Here is a 19,620-nt window from a genome sequence, read left to right as displayed (position 1 = left end):
CATACAGCCTGGAAATAAAAGGTTGGAGAACCATGTACCATTCAAATGGTCCTCAAAAGAAAGCAGGGGTAGCCATCCTTACATCAGATAAACTAAAGTTTATCCCGAAGACTGTAGTGAGAGATGAAGAGGGACACATATCATACTTAAAGGATCTATCCAACAAAAGGACTTAACAATCATCAATATTTATGCCCCGAATGTGGGAGCTGCCAAGTATATCAATCAATTAATAACCAAAGTTAAGATATAGATAATAATACACTTATACTTGGTGTCTTGAATGTAGCACTTTCTACAATCGACAGGTCCTCTAAGCACAACATCTCCAAAGAAACAAGACCTTTAAATGATACACTGGACCAGATGGATTTCACAGATATTTACAGAACTTTACATCCAAACTCAACTGAATACACATTCTTCTCAAGTGCACATGGAACTTTCTCCAGAATAGACCACATACTGAGTCACAAATTGGGTCTGAACCGATACCAATAGATTGGGATCATCTCCTGCATATTTTCAGACCATAATGCTTTGAACATAGACCTAAATCACAAGAAGAAGTTTGGAAGGATTTCAAACACATGGAGGTTAAGTACCATCCTGCTAAAAGATGAAAGGCTCAACCAGGAAATTGAGAAGAATTAAAAAGATTCATGGATTCATGGAAACTAATGAGAATGAAGGTACAACCATTCAAAATCTTTGGGATACAGCAAAAGCAGTCCTGAGGGGGAAATACATCGCAATACAAGCATCCATCCAAAATCTGGAAAGAACTCAAATACAAAAGCTAACCTTACACCTGAAAGAGCTAGAGAAAAAAACAGCAAATAGATCCTACACCCAGCAGAAGAAGAGAGTTAATAAAGATTCGAGCAGAAATCAATGAAACAGAGACCACAAGAACCATGGAAGAGATCAACAAAACCAGGAGTTGGTTCTTTGAAAGAATTAATAAGATAGATAAACCATTAGCAAGCCTTATTAAAAAGAAGAGAGAGAAGACTCAAATTAATAAAATCATGAATGATAAAGGAGAGATCACAACCAACACCAGGAAATACAAACGATTTTACTGTTTTTTTTATTTTTATTTTTTTATTTATTTATGATAGTCACAGAGAGAGAGAGAGAGAGAGAGAGAGGCAGAGACACAGGCAGAGGAAGAAGCAGGCTCCATGCACCGGGAGCCTGACATGGGACTTGATCCCGGGTCTCCAGGATCGCGCCCTGGGCCAAAGGCAGGCGCCAAACCACTGCGCCACCCAGGGATCCCAATACAAACGATTTTAAAAACATGAGCAGCTATACGCCAATAAATTAGGCAATCTAGAAGAAATGGATGCATTTCTGGAAAGCCACAAACTACCAAAACTGGAACAGGAAGAAATAGAAAACCTGAGCAGGCCAATAACCAGGGAGGAAATTGAAGCAGTCATCAAAAACCTCCCAAGACACAAAAGTCCAGGGCCAGATGGCTTCCCTGGGGAATTCTATCAAACGTTTAAAGAAGAAACTGTACCTATTCTACTAAAGCTGTTCGGAAACATAGAAAGAGATGGAGTACTTCCAAACTCATTCTATGAGGCCAGCATTACCTTAATTCCAAAACCAGACAAAGACCCCACCAAAAAAAGGAGAATTATAGACCAATATCCCTGATGAACATGGATGCAAAAATTCTCAACAAGATATTGTTGGATACCAATAGGATCCAACAATACATTAAGAAGATTATTCACCATGACCAAGTGGGATTTATCCCCGGGACACAAGGCTGGTTCAACACTCATAAAGCAATCAATGTGATTGATCATATCAGCAAGAGAAAAACAAGAACCATATGATCCTCTCAATAGATGCTGAGAAAGCAATGGATACAGCATCCATTCCTGATCAAAACTCTTCAGAGTGTAGGGATAGAGGGAACATTCTTCAGCATCTTAAAACCCATCTATGAAAAGCCCACAGCAAATATCATTCTCAATGGGGAAACACTGGGAGCCTTTCCCCTAAGATCAGGAACAAGACAGCAATATCCACTCTCACCACTGCTATTCAACATAGTACTAGAAGTCCTAGCCTCAGCAATCAGGCAACAAAAAGAAATCAAAGGCATTCAAATTGGCAAAGAAGAAGTCAAACTCTCCCTCTTCGCCGATGATATGATACTCTACATAGAAAACCCAAAAGCCTCCACCCCAAGATTGCTAGAACTCATACAGCAATTTGGCAGTGTGGCAGGATACAAAATCAATGCCCAGAAATCAGTGGCATTTCTATGCACTAACAAGGAGACTGAAGAAAGAGAAATTAAGGAGTCAATCCCATTCACAATTGCACCCAAAAGCATAAGATACCTAGGAATAAACCTAACCAAAGAGGTAAAGCTTGTATACCCTAAATACTACAGAACACTGCTGAAAGAAATTGAGGAAGACACAAAGAGATGGAAAAATATTCCATGCTCATGGATTGGCAGAATTAATATTGTGAAAATGTCAATGTTACCCAGGGCAATTTACACGTTTAATGCAATCCCTATCAAAATACCACGGACTTTCTTCAGAGAGTTGGAACAAATTATCTTAAGATTTGTGTGGAATCAGAAAAGACCCTGAATAGCCAGGGGAATATTCAAAAAGAAAACCACAGCTGTGGTCATCAAGACAGTGTGGTACTGGCACAGAAACAGACACATAGGTCAATGGAATAGAATAGAGAATGCAGAAGTGGACCCTCAACTTTATGGTCAACTAATATTCGACAAAGGAGGAAAGACTATCCACTGGAAAAAAGACAGTCTCTTCAATAAATGGTGCTGGGAAAATTGGACATCCACATGCAGAAGAATGAAACTAGACCATTCTCTTACACCATACACAAAGATAAACTCAAAATGGATGAAAGATCTAAATGTGAGACAATATTCCATCAAAATCCTAGAGGAGAACACAGGCAACAGCCTTTTTTGAACTTGGCCACAGCAACTTCTTGCAAGATACACCCACGAAGGCAAGAGAAACAAAAGCAAAAATGAACTATTGGGACTTCACCAAGATAAGAAGCTTCTGCACAGCAAAAGAAACAGTCAACAAAACTAAAAGACAACCTACAGAATGGGAGAAGATATTTGCAAATGACGTATCAGTAAAGGACTAGTATCCAAGATCAATAAAGAACTTATTAAACTCAACTGCAAAGAAACAAACAATCAAATCATGAAATGGGCAAAAGGCATGGACAGAAATCTCACAGAGGAAGGCATAGACATGGCCAACAAGCACATGAGAAAATGCTCCGCATCACTTGCCATCAGGGAAATACAAATCAAAACCACAATGAGACACCACCTCACACCAGTGAGAATGGGGAACATTAACAAGGCAGGAAACAAATGTTGGAGAGGATGCGGAGAAAAGGGAACCCTCCTGCACTGTTGGTGGGAATGTGAACTGGTGCAGCCACTCTGGAAAACTGTGGAGGTTCCTCAAAGAGTTAAAAATAGACCTGCCCTATGACCCAGCAATTGCACTGTTGCGGATTTACCCCAAATATACAGATGCAATGAAACCCCAGGACACCTGCACCCCGATGTTTCTAGCAGCAATGTCTACAATAGCCAAATTGTGGAAGGAGCCTCGGTGTCCATCGAAAGATGAATGGATAACGAAGATGTGGTTTATGTATACAATGGAATATTACTCAGCCATTAGAAACGACAAATACCCACCATTTGCTTCGACATGGATGGAACTGGAGGGCATTATGCTGAGTGAAATAAGTCAATCGGAGAAGGACAAACATTATATGGTCTCATTCATTTGGGAAATATAAAAAATAGTGAAAGGAATGAAGGGGAAAGGAGAAAAAATGAGTGGGAAATATCAGAAAGGGAGACAGAACATGAGAGACTCCTAACTCTGGGAAACGAACAAGGGGTGGTAGAAAGGGAGGTGGGCGGGAGGTGGGGTGACTGGGTGATGGGCACGGAGGGGAGCACTTGATGGGATGAGCACTGGGTGTTATGCTATATGTGGCAAATTGAACTCCAATAAAAAATAAAAACAAACAAACAAACAAACAAAAAACCCCTGCAGGCCCTGGAGCCATGAGATGTCACTGAAGCTACTGCTGCCTGATCTGTGTTTTCATTCATTCAAGAATTGGGTAGAAATCCTGGTGCATTCCCTTGGTAGGGCAGATTCAGTGGGTGAATTCAGTCGTTTCTTGAAAATTTCAGCAGTAGATGGAATTTACTCTAACCCTGGTGGAGACACTGGCCCTTGCCCTGAGACACCACCCACTCTCCTGCCTTCAGTGGGAGTTTAAAGGACGCAGTAGCCATGCTGATGAAAGGGTCTGGAGGGGTGCCATGCTATATTAACGGACCCTGGCATGATAGGTGCGATGTTTACCAGCAATGGCTTTCAGTATATTGCATTATAAATTCCTGGCTTTGCAGTATGAGTGTTAATAGTAGGGCCGATTGATAGTGGCAGTTGTGGCTGTGGGAGTGGATATCCCAGGTCCCAGCAGGGTCTTGCAATATCTCTAATCAGTTAGCTACTCTGTCTCATTAAACGCTGATGGTACTTATTTGGCCACTGAGCTCTGGGCTTGATTACTGATGGGCTTCCCTCATGGTTTCTCTAATATTACATTGTTCAATTATAAAATGTCTCTTTTGGAGTTATTTGCAAAGCAAATAAGAACTAAGAACTTAGATAAACCTTAGTAATGACTAAAATACTGCCTTTAACTCAATTTCCTAAGCATTTTTTCTTTAACGTGTTGGTTAAAAAATTACGATTATGGACAGGTACTGAAAGCCTGTTACCAATTGGAAATTTTTATTAACTGGCACTGTTGCATCAATCAGTACAATTTAAAGTGATGTTAAAACAAAGGCTCAGAAGTTTAGGAAGTCTGTGGAGTGCATTTTGAATGATCAGTAACAAAATATGCTCAGTGTATTTTCCATTTCAAATTAATTATAATTTTCAGAATAGGGCAGTTGATGTATTACAATAAATATGAATCAGTGTCTGCTCCCTGCCAGATACTAGTCGCAATGAACAACAGGGCTTACTGTACTTTATCTGTCTCTTGTGGAATGATAAACACCAGTTTCCAGACATTTAAGCAAATGGCAAAAAAAGGTCAAATATCCTTGTTTGACCTTTGCAGCTGAAAGGGCAGTGAGTTACAAAATTCATATGCATTTTTTCTCCATCTAACCTTCTGAGGAAAAAGAATTTCAATTTAAGTTTTGCAAATAGCTAGCTCTTACTTTGCCAATAGTGAAGAATTTTCTGTTTGAAGATTCAGTGAGTAAGTAGGCTAACGGGCATAAAGAATTCTGACATTGTTAGCTTTTAGAGAAAGAACAAGTCAACAAACTGGAAAATGTGCCGCAATGGCCCAAAATTGGGCTATGCAAATTGAATGCCACACATCTCTAAACCACAGTGCACACGAGATGGCCAGGCAGGAACCACTTATAACTCACAGAATTCCGACAGAATGTTCCATCAGCTCATACTCTCCACAACGGATTTAAGATCTGCAAGAGCAAGTCCACTGTTTGAACACGTGATTATCATCCTGCCCTTGATCCTTATGTCTTCCTATTGTTAAAGGTATAAGGAAGTGTCTTCCGTATTTCCAGGTTGTTGGCTCTTTAACATACACGATGCTGACATAGTTAAGATGTCTGTTATCTATTCGTGTGTAAGACAACTGCTTGCATAGCTGAAATATAAATTTGATAGAGCAGTAAATACTCTACAGAGAATGGGGCAAAAGGGACTCAGTTCCAGAAACGCTACAAAATGCATTCAGTGCTGAGTGTCCACTGCAGGGCTGGCAGGAGGCCAGGCTCAGAGGACACGGAAATAAGTAGATTCCTGGCTTATGGGAAGTTCCCAGTCCAGTGGGCGTATCTCAGCAATGTCTACACCTGTGCTCTCAACAGGGCACAATACCTAGATGAACTCACTGTTGTCTGATGGGTGACTGAAGGCCGAATCAGGGCACACAAGTGCCACTGCAGAGTGTGACTGACTGCCCGGGCCCAGGGAAGCTCTGTACTTCTCACACTGTCCTGCCTGTGAGACTGGCTGCGGGCAAGGCTGCTTAAAGTCCCTGCTTCCTCCCCTCCCTGCAGACAGGCTGTCGGGGCTCTCGTGAACCTGCCTGTGTAGTGACATGTCTCTCCCACCAAAGCCTCTCACACACCATCTTTAGAGAGTCACACATCCGAGTGTGAGAAGTAATGGGCCGAGACACCCGACCCATCTTTTTGGCAAACAGACCACTGGCGTGCCCCTGCCCTCACTCTACCCCCTGGAAGTGTCTGCTCACATTGGGGGGTGGGGGACGCAGGGTGGTGGCCCAGGGTGTGGGCTCTGGAGTAGGGGCCAAGTTCCAGCCCTGGCTCCATCATCCTTAGCAGCAGAACCCTGGGCACATGCTGCAATTCCCATACCTTGGTTTCCTCTCAGTAAAATGGGGTGAGAAACAGTATCTTTAACAGAGGACATAGACTATCCTATCAGATCATCTCATCAATAACACACATGGTACTCACACTGTCAGCTCATGGAAACACTCTACAGACAGCCTTGTCTCCTCTCCTTGCCCTCTCCCCCTGCATCTCTCTTGATGTCCAAATCATGTCTCTTCACCCTTCAGAAGTGGACCTCAAGTCACTTCCTCAGAGCAGCCTCACTGACCTTCTGCACAACCCCCCCCGCCCCCAAATGCTGCTCTTTTCTGGCACTAACCTCAGCTGCAACCTGCCGCGGCTTAGTGTTAGCTACCCTCACTAGACTGTGTGCTCCAGTATGCTGAGACCAGCTCTGCTCCTGTTCACTGGGGTATCCTCCATGCCTAGAATGATGCTGGGTGTGTAGAAAGTAGGTGTTGAATGGCCATATGAACAGATGAAGGATTCACAAAAATGGTTCTGTGGGAATGCCTCAAGGCCCTTACACTGCGAGAGAACAGTACCAAGTGGGTGGGCTCAGCTTTTACCTCTTTACTTCTAGATTGCCCAACTCCCCCGGAAAACACAAAATACAGTTTGAAAACTACTTGTTTTCCTAACTCCAAAAACTATCTGAGGAATCTGTAAGATGTTATGACTAGATACTTCCATGCTGTCTGTTGTTGAAGAAGCAACTCAAATTGCACACCTCTCTTATTTTTGATGAACAGTTCTATCACCCCAAAACACATAGAAAAGAGAAACCATTTTACCTACTGAAACTTCCCTGAGGTATTTTCTTCAAGTATTTGAAGAAGTTTTAACCTTAAGTAGAATGGAGCCCCAAGGACAACTTCTAATATTCTGGCATTTATTCCAAGATTAATTTGTATTGATTAATGACATCTAGGATTAGCATGGTCATTTCGCTCATACCCAAGCCCCTCTCAAATCACAAGGCATAAAAGTTATTCAGCACTGGATAAAGGTATTGGCTTCTCAACAACTCAATCCAGGCTACCATGACCACCAAGACCATTGCTTGAGCAAGTATATTTGAAAGTAAGGTTTCTCTGATAGTAGGGTCAAGATATAGAATTCCATTCAGGACAATGATTTGGAAAGATTTTTCCGGGAATGGTCTGAATTTTAAGGTTAGACAGTAAAACAACTCCAACAAAGATTATTTGAAAACTTATCCTCTGACCCCTAAGTTCAAAGAAGTAAAAAAATTTAATCTTTTGATGTAAATAAAATGAAGAACAAAGAACCCCCACCCCTGCAATTTAGTCAAGTGAAACCCTCATCTGACAGATGTGCCAGGAAGGCTGTCCAATGCCATAGCGAAAGTTAGCGCCTGAACCCAGAGTTGTAGACCCCCAGGGAAGGATCGCTCCACTACACTTCAGGATATAGGTGTGAAACACAGATGACTAAACTTTTATTCTTAGCCTCTTCCCTGTATATAAAAATTTGTGTTTCTTTTTAAAACATACCAATATGAACTATGAAAGCAATTGCTTCTGCAAGTGGCCAGAGGAGGATTATGTAAAGGTGAGTTTTTACCAGCAAGGCTGAACACACCTGGGTTTTTTCCTCTATTTTGTGTTAAAGTATGGCTTTGGGTAGATATGTCCATATTTCTTTAAAATAAAAAAGGATTTGGGCTACAAAATTCATTAATGGTAAGAGAGCAATTCTGTCATCTTTGGAGGAGAAATTTCTGACCTAGCAGAAAGGCATTCTTCTTAAGAAAAGGACTGTCAACAAACAGTAAGAATGTCAGAGACACTGAAATGGCTTTTGACACAGACTTCAGTGTCAATCTATTCAACACAACACAAAATTCCCCATGTCTCTGCAGAAGAATTTGCTTTTATGGTTAAGTGAGGACTTAGCAAGGGTCAGAGAGGAAGCAAAATTACACAGTGTCTACAGTACACCCAACCCTGGGAGCCCAAGGCGCCCTTCAGGAGGTTCAACAGAAGGTCTTATTAAGGGGGCCTGGGAGGCTCAGTCAGTTAAGCATCTGCTTTGGGCTCAGGTCATGATCCCGGGGGCCTGGGATTGAGCCCTGCGTTGGGCTCCCTGCTCGGCGGGGAGTCTGCTTCTCCCTCTACTCCTCCCCCTTGCTCGTGGCTCTCTCTTTCTCTCTCATGGCCTCAGTCAATCAATCAATCAATAAAATCTTTAAAATCTTATTAATCCACTGCTGGGGAACATACAGAGAAATGTCTGACTATTGGTCATACCCTCATAGAAACAGCGCTTTGTTTTTGATGCCCTTTCATATTAATTCTCCTTGACCCAGTTAGCTACTACTTTGAGAGGTAAAAAATGCCTGCCACCTGACAGGTGAGGAAACCAAGGCTCACAGTCTGGATGCTTCAGCCACATCAGGCAGCGGGTTTGCAGCTGGGCTTAAAGCCAGTTCTCGCAGCTCTCCTTCTAGCAACACCCTTCACAGAGCCATACAGCCAGTCAGCTCCGTGGGCGGTGTGGAGTCTCGAAGAAAACCTGAGCTGTAACTCTCATTTACCAGCTGTGTGACCTGGACAAGTGACTTGTCCTGTGTCTCAGCCGTCTGAACAGTAAGTAAAATAGTTAACCACAATCCTTTAGATGGAAAAGAGGGTCAATAAACATGGATGTGTTCTAATATGGAAAGTGAGTGCCCGATGAATCTGTTACTATCCTTTCCACTACCATGGGGTGCATATTAAGGAAACAACTATTAGTTGATACCACTGCTAAGAACTTTTTTTTTTTTTTTAGAGAGTGTCTTTTTCAAGGATGTAGAATAAAAGTGAGGCAAAGTATATGAATGAAAACTGGGTGAAAAAAAATTTTTAAAGCCTCATCTTCATAAAGACAAATAGAAGAAAATAAAAGGCTATCAGGTTAGCTACCTTTAAAATAACTCAGGAATCTTGCCTTCTATTTTTTTAGTTTAGTTTCCAGTTTCTTTAGATACTTGTTATTTTATTATTTATTTTCTTATGATTATTTTATAATCTGATTTTCTGCACATCAGATCCACTGAAGTCTGAGCACTCAGACTGAAGGAAATAGCATAAATAGCATCATCTAAAATTATTCAAGGAAAGAAAACACATCAATAAAGAAAAACACAAGAAAACAGTGAATGAGGGAAAACCATGTAAATAACAGAAGGAACTGTTGTCTCTGCTAATAAATAAAGTCTATGACATAAATGGTACAGGATGTACCCCCACAAAGCAACAGTAACTATAGCAACAAGAAGAGATGCAATGTACTTGGAGTGACTCAACCAAATACCTAACTGATATACAGGTATATTTCAGGTATATTTTCTTTCTTTTTTTTTTCAGGTATATTTTCATATGGTACTGAAGTAATATATGCCCCTTATTTATGTAAAATTGTTCATTTTAACAGCTATTCCTTTAATTTATAAACAAAAATTCCTCATGTCTCTCAACTTATATAATAGGTCAGCATGACTTTTGAGAAAACCACCCAAGTGTACAGGGATCAGGAGTAAAACTCTCATTTTCTACTTCTCAGAAGTAATTTTTAGGCCCAAAAAATTTTAGTTTAGAAATATACCATGATGACTGTCCAATGATATAATTAAGAATCATTCACATATATTCAAGATCCCAAATCCTGATTCTCTATTTAGACACAAGGTGTTTGGCTTCACTGTTTACATCTCTCTCCACAATCATGGAATGTCAAAACATCAGCATTGTCCAGGGTAAAAAAACCCTGGACAACATTTGGGTAAAGGGCTTTTAAGAAAAGGAATTCCACTGCCTCATTCCCCCAACTCCTCCAGCATCTTGAACATTCTCTCCTCTCTAACCTTTCTCCTGTATCCTTTAGAACAGGCCCTCAACTCTTATTGAGTATATCCTTATGGGGTATAAATCCCAAGTTTAGAAAACTTTTTCTTATAAAACAAACTTGTTCTCTTCAAAGAGACTGTGTATCTCAGTGCAGGTTTGTTTCAAATCCTTAGTACCTGTCACCAAAGCAAAAAAGTGCCTCACAACACCAGCTTGTTGGAGAGATTTAGGGTCTTTCTTTCTTTGATCCCCAATATATTTGAAAGGCAAAGCTTCTTTGCTAAAGCCTGAGAATATTTCCCTTTGGCACTAAAATTAGAGATGAAAGAGACAAGACCGTAAATGCCCTGAGAGACTAGCAAAGAAAAGCTTTGCTTTGGGGGCATCCATTCTACCACAAGTCATGCGATTCTTACACATTCACAGAATCTAAGAAGGGAGTATCCACATCCTTCAAATCTGACACTAGGAAGAAGGCAAAGTTATTAGAATTCCCCCATCACCTTGCCTGGAATGACGAGCCTAGAATCTAAGAACCTAGGAATCCCATTTCGGCCCTGGAGAAAAGAATATGGTGGTGTTGGAAAACAAGGTGTGATTCTATTCCAGAAAAAAAGTCCTATTTTCTCTGGACTCAGAGATAACCGTCTCTGGGTTGTCCCACTTTTCAAACTCTGGACTGTAAACAGGTGGAGGCTCCTCAGCTTGATAATTGGTGTCTGCTCACTCTCCCCTAACAATGTTCAAGGGATCAGCTAAGCATGCAGGCTGGAGAGACTGGGATAGGTACGTAAGCTGTATTCTCCTATCACCAGAGACGGTGTCAGTGTGGAGAAGAGGATGTGTCAGAGGCAGATTCCAGTTTGAGAGGGCTATTTCTGGAATTCAAGGAAGCGTATGGCATGGCTGCCCACACTGCACCACACTTGGTGCTATGGAATTGAGTTTTCAGAGTTGTCAGCCCTTCAAGCCTTATAACTAAAAATAAGTATCTACTTATTAAAGCAGATTTATTTTTATTCAAACTTTTTTTATTCTTGCACTATAACTTTTCTCCACATTTGAATTTTCAAAATATTTTGTCAATAATGCTCATGTGTTCAAAATCCATAAACTATAAACCATATCTAGATTCCATCAAAACTATACTGGCTTTCTCATTTTTCATGTGCCTCTGGAACTTGACAGGGAGAATTTTCTCAAAAAGAAGGGTGAAGAGAATTTTTGGAAAGACAATACAGAACATATTAAAAAACAAGCTTAAAAAAAAAAAAAAGCTCGAAATATCCTAGAAAGAAGGCTAAGAGGCATCCAGACCCTTCCATTTACTTCCAAGAATTTTCTTCCTGCTTTCAGTCTCATTGGCGGCTATGCTGAAGCTACCAGCAGGCTCAAGAGTGTAGGTGTTTCAGAGCATCTTGCAGAGAAACAAACTCATCATTCAAATCTCAGCACCTCCAAAATCTCTATCTCAACATCTCTAATCTCAGCTGGTCTCCAAATTGGGACTCAGTGCTCTGAGCAAAGTTAAGCTTTAAGCAAAGTTAAGGCTTTAAGCAAAGTTAAGGCTAACAGCTCTCCTGTTTAATGAGAAACTTTTGTTACATTCAATTCTACCTTGAAAGCCCTTATTATTATTTTGTGACATCTAAAGAAAGTAGCAGACTGCCTGCAGGAGAGTATTATCAAGAACAGAGGCTGTATCAATGCTTCAAAAGAACCAGTGCATCCTGTATTTTGTCTTACAGCACTACAGATGTTTGTGATGGCTGTCAACAACTTTCTAGACTGAAATTGTGAATATTCATCACGTATGCCTATTATGCCATCAGTTTCCTTTCACTTGTCAGAATGTTCCCCTTGACTTCATTGTGGGTACCAAGCTCCTGTCCTTAGAATCACCTTGCAGCCACCTGCAGACAGTTTCCCGCCTCTCCCCACTGACTCCAGCTTGGTCATTCCTTTATCTGGCCCACATCACACTAAGTATTGCAGAGTCATTACAGAAATACTAAGTACTACAATCACATTTTTAAAAATATTAATGTTTTATGTTTTAGAGCAGTTTGGGGTTTACAGTAAAGTTAAACAGAAAGTACAGAGGGTTCCACCGGTCCCCCTCTCTCCCCAACCCCTCAGAGTTCCCTATTAATATGGGAACTATTAGCATCTTGCAGTAGTATGGTATGCATCCTACCAGTGATAAACCGATATTGATACATTATCATTAGGGACTAAAGTCTATAGTTTACAGTAGGATCCAGTCTGTTACACGGCGCCATGGGTTCTAACAAATGTATAATGCCATGCATTGATCATTATGGTGGATAGTTTCATGCAGAATAGATACACCTTCCTGAAAGCCTGTGTGTTCTATGTATTCATCTCTCCTTGCTCTCCTCCACCCTAAACTCCTAAAAACTACTGATTATTTTTGTTTCTATAGTTCTGCCTTTTATAGAACATTCTAGAGCTGAAATCATGGAGTATACAGGTTTTTTTTTTTTTTCAGATTGGCTTCTTTCACTGAGCAATACACCTTTTTAAACTCATTTCTTTTTAATGTTGAATAATATTCACTGTATGGATGTATAAAGTTTGTTTATCCATTCACTTACTGAAGGATACCGTGGTCGTTTTCAGCATCTAGTTATTAGGAATAAAGCCTCTATAAGCGTTTGTGTGTAGGTTTCTGTGTGAACATGAGTTTCAAACTCATTCGGATAAATACCTAGGAGCAGGAATGCTGGACAGTATGGTAATTCTGTGTTTAGTTTTCAGAAAAAAACTGCCAGACTCTTCCAAAGTGGCCATACTGTTTTGTGTTCTCACCAGCACTGAATGACAGGCCCTGTTGCTCCACACCCTCACTGGTTTGGGGAATTTTAGCCATTCGAACAGGTGTACAGGGTATTGAACTGTTGTCATCTGCGGTTCCCTGATGACATACATGTTGAACATCTTTTCATGTGCTCATTTGCCATCTGTGTCTGCCGAAGTGTCTGTTCATATCTTTGCCCTCTTAAAAAGTGGATTGTCTTCTTATGGTTAATTTTTAACAGTTCTTTTATATTTTGGATACAAGTCTTTTATCAGATATATGTTTTCCAAATATTTTCTTCCAGTCTGTGGCTTGTCTTTTCATTTGCTTGACAGTGTCTTTCACAGAACAGAAGTTTTTAGTTTTAATGGAATCCAACTTCTCATGTTTCTCTTTTATGGATTGTGCCTTTGGTGTTGTATTTGAGAACTCACTGCCAAACACAAGGTCATCTAGATTTTCTCCTACATTGTCTTCTACAAGTTTTACTGTGTTATGTCTTACATTTATATCTTGATCCATTTAGCATTTTTTGCACTTGTGTCTTTTTTGTTTGTTTGTTTTCTCTCTCTCTCTCTCTCCCTTCTCTGATTTTATTTATTTATTTTTAAGGATTTTGTTTATTTATTCATGAGAGACACAGAGAGAGGCAGAGAGGGAGAGGCAGGCTTCCTGCAGGGAGCCCAATGTGGGACTCGATCCCAGGACCCTGGGATCATGCCCTGAGCCAAAGGCAGACACTCAACAACTGAGCCACCCAGGCATCCCTCCATTCTCTGATTTTAATAGAATATTTTACATAATTTGATTTCTCTCCTTTCTTAGCTTATTAATTATACTTTCTTTAAAATTTCATTCATTTCACTTATCCATAAGTTAGAATCACCCCATAAATTGGTGTTATGATCATTTTGAAAAGCACTTGAACAAACTGTGATCAGTTAAGAATATGAAAAATAGGATATTTTAATCCTACCTACCTCATTTGCTCCTTTTCTTAATGCCCTTTCTTTATATAGGTCTGACTTTCTGACCCATATAATTTTCTTTTTCTCTGAAGAACTTCTTTTGACATTTCTTTCAAGGCAGGTCTACTGGTGATAAATCCCCTCAGCTTGTTTGTCTGAGAAAGCCTTTATTCCTCTTTCACTTTTGAACGATAAACTCCCTGTGTTCAGAACTGTTGGTTGTGTTTTTTTTCCCCCTTTTAACACTTTAAATATTTCACTCTACTCTCCTTTAGCTTAGATGGTTTCTGAAGCAAATCCAAGGTAATTTTTTTTTAAGATTTATTTATTTATTTATTTATTTATTTATTTGAGAGAGAGAGAGAGAGAGAGAGCGCGTGAGTGAGCATGAGTAGAGAAGGATGAGGGGCAGAGGGAGAAACAGACTCCCTGCTGAGCCGGGAGCCCAATGTAGGGCTTACTCCTGGGACCTGGGTTCATGACCTGAGCCCAAGGCAGATATTGTGGGACCCAGGAAATTTAACAAAAATCCCCTACCCCTGGACAAGCAGAGCAGGACTAACTCAGTTTTGTGTTGCACCCGCCACCTCCTGTATGACCCCCACATGACCTGCTTATTGCTTAAGGCGCTGCCCAACCCTAGTCAAGCCGCTGGGCACACCCTAATCGGAAATGGGCTCATAACAATGTAACCCCAACTTGTGCCCGCCAAAACTGGGTGCCGATTCTGACCAAAGTAATAGGCCAGCTCACATGGATACTATAGGGTAAGATGTAATTCAATCGGCCACCTCCTGTGGACCGACATGACTGTGCAACTTTCTGTGTATCCCATTGGCCACTGGCCCCTATAAAGCTGCTATGCCTCTTAGTCTTGGGGTCCAAGTCCCTGCTCCGCTGTGTCAGGTACACTTGGACCCAGGCTCGAGCTTGTAAATAAACCCTCGTGTGTTTGCATCGGTGTTGGCTCCTTGGTGGTTTCTCGGATTGGCAATCTTGGGCACAACAATATTTAACCGACTGAACCACCCAGGTGCCCATCCAATGTAATTCCTATCACTTCTCTATAGGTAAGGTGTTTTTCTCTATGCTTTCTTTGAAGATTTTCTGTCTTTAATTTTTTTTTTTGTTTGAATATGATATGCCTACGTGTAGAACTTTTCATATTCATCCTCTTTAGTGTTTTTGTGCTTCCTGGATCTGGTGTTTGGTGTCTGTCATTAATTTTGGAAAATTTTGAGCAATTACTAATTCAAATATTTCTTTTGCTCCTGTTGATCTTTCTTCAAATCTTCCCATTACATGTATTTAACTCTTTATAATGGTTCCTCAGTTTGGATATTTTGTAGCATCTTTTTCATTTTCTTATTTGCTTTTCAATTTGGGAAGTTCTACTGACATCACTTCAAGCCCACTGATCCTTTCATTGGCCACAAACCATGATGAGCCTGTCCCAAGCATTTTTCATTTCTCTTACAGTGTTTTTTATTTCTAGCATCTCCTGTTGATTCTCTTTTAGAGTTTTCACCTCTCTGCCTATATTACCTCTCTATTCTTGCATGTTGTCTTTTTTTTTCCAATAGAGTTATCATAGTTCTATAATTACATAGCTATATCATGATTAAATCCCCATCTCGATAATCCAAAATGTCCGCCATATCTGAGCCTGGTTCTGATGCTTGTTTCATCTCTTTGGTCTGTGGTGGGTTTGTTTTGCCTTTTTAGCATGCTTTGTAATTGCTGTTGAAAGCCTGACATGATGTATCAGATAATAGGAACTTGGGTAAAAGGTCTTTTGTGTGAGATTTTATGTTAAAATGGCTAACAGTTGGGCTGCTCAGTGTTTGGTTTATCTGTAGAATGTCAGGCTTCAACTTCTTCCAGTGTCCTGTTTCCTTCTCTATTGTCTTTGGGTTTCCCTAGAAACTCCTTAAACAGTCTGTGTCTCAGGTTCTCTGTTATAAACCTACTGTTACTATATTGGAGTCCTACCGATTGTGGTGGTCAAAGTACAGATGGGAGAAGTGGTCTAGAGTCTTATGGTTAAAACTAGGGTGGTTTTTTTTTTTTTTTTTTTGACTTTTGTTTTGTTTTGTTAATGGGCTTAAGTCTCTGTGGCTTTAAGAAGTTTCCTAGCCTTTTCATTTTCTCTTTCATTCTGTGAGACACATAGCTGGAGGGGATTGGAGCGGTTTAACTGCCTTTCCTCCAGGGCATAACAAGTAAAACTGGTAAAACAGTTTCCCTTGAGTGCAGGACCTCCACTCTCTGATGTATCTGAAAGACTTGTTGCTTTTCAGTTTGTTCAGCTTCTTTCTTGTGAGGATGAGAGGGATGACTTACACATCAGAATTAAACCAACAGTTTGCTTTTTATCTGAGATGACTCCCATGGACAATGTCAGAAGTCTGTGGCAGAGTCACCTCTTCCCTCAGTTCCCTGTGAGAGCAAAGCCACAGGGCATGAAGCCCAAGAAGGCCCTTAAAATTCAGTGTATATACAGCTCATAGCATAAGTCAGTTTTCTAAATAATATATTACTCAAAGTGTAACCACTGATAATTTTCTGTTTCTATCCTTTACCTAAACTAAAAATGGAGGAATGTATTTTCACCAATTTTAAAGGCCATGTTAGTGGTAGTCTCTAACCTAATGAAGAAATTATGCAGTAAACATGAAAATCACAGAGCACTTCCAAACTGAGCAATCCGTGTCTATGGAGTTGCAACACAGCTGGTCTGAAGTGAGACAGATGCTTGGACAGACAGAACACTAATTTGAAACATGAGCCTCAAAAAACCACCTCTTCAGAACCAAAAACCCAGTGCTGCTCCAAATATCAATTTGCTATTAAGCTCCCTCTCTCAGACACTCTGCTGCATGCTCCAGCGTAAGTAGTAACTAACAACTTATTCCTTCAGTGGTAGTTAAAGATCTCTAGGCACACAGAGGAACAACTACTTTTGTGATGTGCTACAAAACCAAAAGCACTAACTCTAGGCCTTCACAGCAACTTGCACTATAATTCCATGAATTAAAAATTCCTGGTAAATAAACACACAGAGGCTGTGAAGGCTTTTTAATGTGTGTGTAAAACCAGTGAGTTTCGTAACTTTGAGCCTCCTTCTACAGAGAACTAAGTGAAATAAAATATGTCTGAGAAGATTTATGTCTTTTAAACCTATGAGTAAGCCCACAAGTTATGGTTTTCTGGTATACTGCTTAATCCTTCATTTTCATTTTTGGCTCCCTAGTTGTGGTTTCCCAACTTCCTGTTTCTCTGATGCTATGTATCTCCTTACTCTGATTTTCTTCAGTCTCTCCAGACTTTGACTTTCTAATGATACCGCAGCAGTGGCTTTCCTCCACTGTATTCAGATCTCTCTGGTACAAGGCAGCACCCGCAAATCTAGGTATGAAGGGAGTCTTGGACACACACATAATATCATCAATGGTAGAGCTTGTAAGTTTCAAGCATATGACAGAACTTCCTATATGAAGACTATTCAAATTAGTACGAAAATAAGATAGGTTATTTTTTAAATGTTATTGAAACAATTCAGGAATACAATAAGCTAGACTATTACATTAAACCTTACATAAAAATCTGGGGTAACTGGGTGACAGGCACTAAGGAGGGCACCTCATGGGATGAGTACTCGGTGTTATACTATATGTTGGAAAATTGAATTTAAATAAAAAAATAATTTTTAAAAGCCTTACATAAGAATCAATTCCATATAGAGTACAGACGTAAATGTTAAAAAGATGAGACCACAGATTTTCTAATACAATATGTACTCCTATGACCTTAATGTTGGAATAAGGATGAAATTAAAACTAGAAACCATGAAAGAAAAAAGTGATAAACCTGAAAATTCATATTTGATTTAGTTAAAAAAATGAAAAAAGCATTCAAGGTGGGAGCACAAGATGGGAGTATATACAAAAATTATTAAGATCTATAACAATGAATAATTGGTATCCATAATACATTAAGCCAGCTTCAAATCTGCAATAATGACATAAGCAAGAATAAAATGGACAAAGGGCAAGAATAAGTAATAGTCATTATGTGCAAGGGTAGAGTAAAGTAATTATAATTACTCTCTTTTGTTGTTAGGAGAGTATATGGATATGTACACTTTAAAGGTAGGTTGACAGTAACACTCATAATTTATAATGTGCAACTTTTGATTAAACAATTTCACTTTCAGATATTAATCCTTAAAAATATTCCCACAAATGCCCACATATAATTGTATGAGTATTTACTGTGTGTGGGTTTTAAATGTAAAGGCTGAAAAAAATAAAAATGTTAATAAATGAGCATTAAATTAAATAAATTATGGTAGAATCACCCAGTGAAATTTTGTGGCTGTTAAGGAAGAATATGGCAGGAATTCTACCCCCAGTTATGATGGAGTAGCTTTAGGAGACCAACCTTCTTACAAAGGATGACAAGAAAAGCGGGCCCACAGATGATTCAGATTAGAATTATGAGACACAGAATTAATAACTATGACTAATATGTTTAAGAAATTAGATGGCAAAATAAAGAACTTTACTCAAAAATTATAATCTATTTTAAAAATCATAATGTGTTGGGATGCCTGGTGGTTCAGTTAGCTAAGTGACTCCTGATTTTGGTTAATGGTCTCAGTCAGGATCATGGGATTGAGCTCTACATCAGGCTCTATGCTCAGCAGGGAATTTGCTTGAGATTCTCTCTCTTCCTCTCCCCTTCCCCCCTGTGCTCTCTCTTTCTCTTGCTCAAATAAGTAAATAAATAATCATAATATGAAAAAAATAATCATAATATGGAAATTCCAGAACTGAAATATGCAGTTAACTAAAAATTCTTCGGGGAGAGCAGTTTGGAAGCTGTTGAAGAGAGCATTATTGATCTTAAGGAAGGTTAGTGGGAAAAAAATCCAAACTAAAGCATATAGTTCAAAGAGGAAAGAAAACACAGAAAATAGCATGTAGGACATATAAACAAGAAATAGTGTAATATATTTATAGGTAGACTCTTAAAAGAAGAGAAGGAAGAGAATGGAGCATAAGCAGTATTAAAGAGATAGCAGTCAAGAAAAATTTCAAAGTAATAAAAGTCATAGGTATACCCACAGGCTTAAGAAGCACTATGAAAAAAAAAAATAAAGAAAAAAGAAAAAGAAAAAAAGAAGCACTATGAATCCCCCAAAGACAGAGGCCTACATCTGGGCACTACATAATAAAACTTCTGAAACCCAAAGACAACAAAAATATCTAAGTAGCCAGAGACAATAAGATACACTCCCAACACACATTCCTTTCGAAGGAGACACAATAAAACCTCAAATGACTTCTCGAGGAAAACCATGGAAGTTAGAAGACAATGAGACATCATCTTTAAAACCTGAATAAGAGGATCCCTGGGTGCCTCAGTGGTATAGCGCCAGCCTTTGGGCCAGGGCGTGATCCTGGAGTCCCCCGCTCCTGGCGTGGAGCCTGCTTG

General features: G+C 39.7%; 1 protein-coding gene across 4 annotated transcripts in view; it reads right to left on the bottom strand.

Moving 5' to 3' along the window:
* L3MBTL4 (L3MBTL histone methyl-lysine binding protein 4) overlaps positions 1 to 19,620 on the bottom strand; it is a 446,630-nt gene that overhangs the window by 82,413 nt on the left and 344,597 nt on the right. The window lies entirely within an intron of this gene.

Source organism: Vulpes vulpes, chromosome 13 (assembly GCF_048418805.1).
Source record: "Vulpes vulpes isolate BD-2025 chromosome 13, VulVul3, whole genome shotgun sequence".
NCBI classification, from domain to species: domain Eukaryota; kingdom Metazoa; phylum Chordata; class Mammalia; order Carnivora; family Canidae; genus Vulpes; species Vulpes vulpes.
This window is presented reverse-complemented; position numbering and strand designations above follow the sequence as displayed.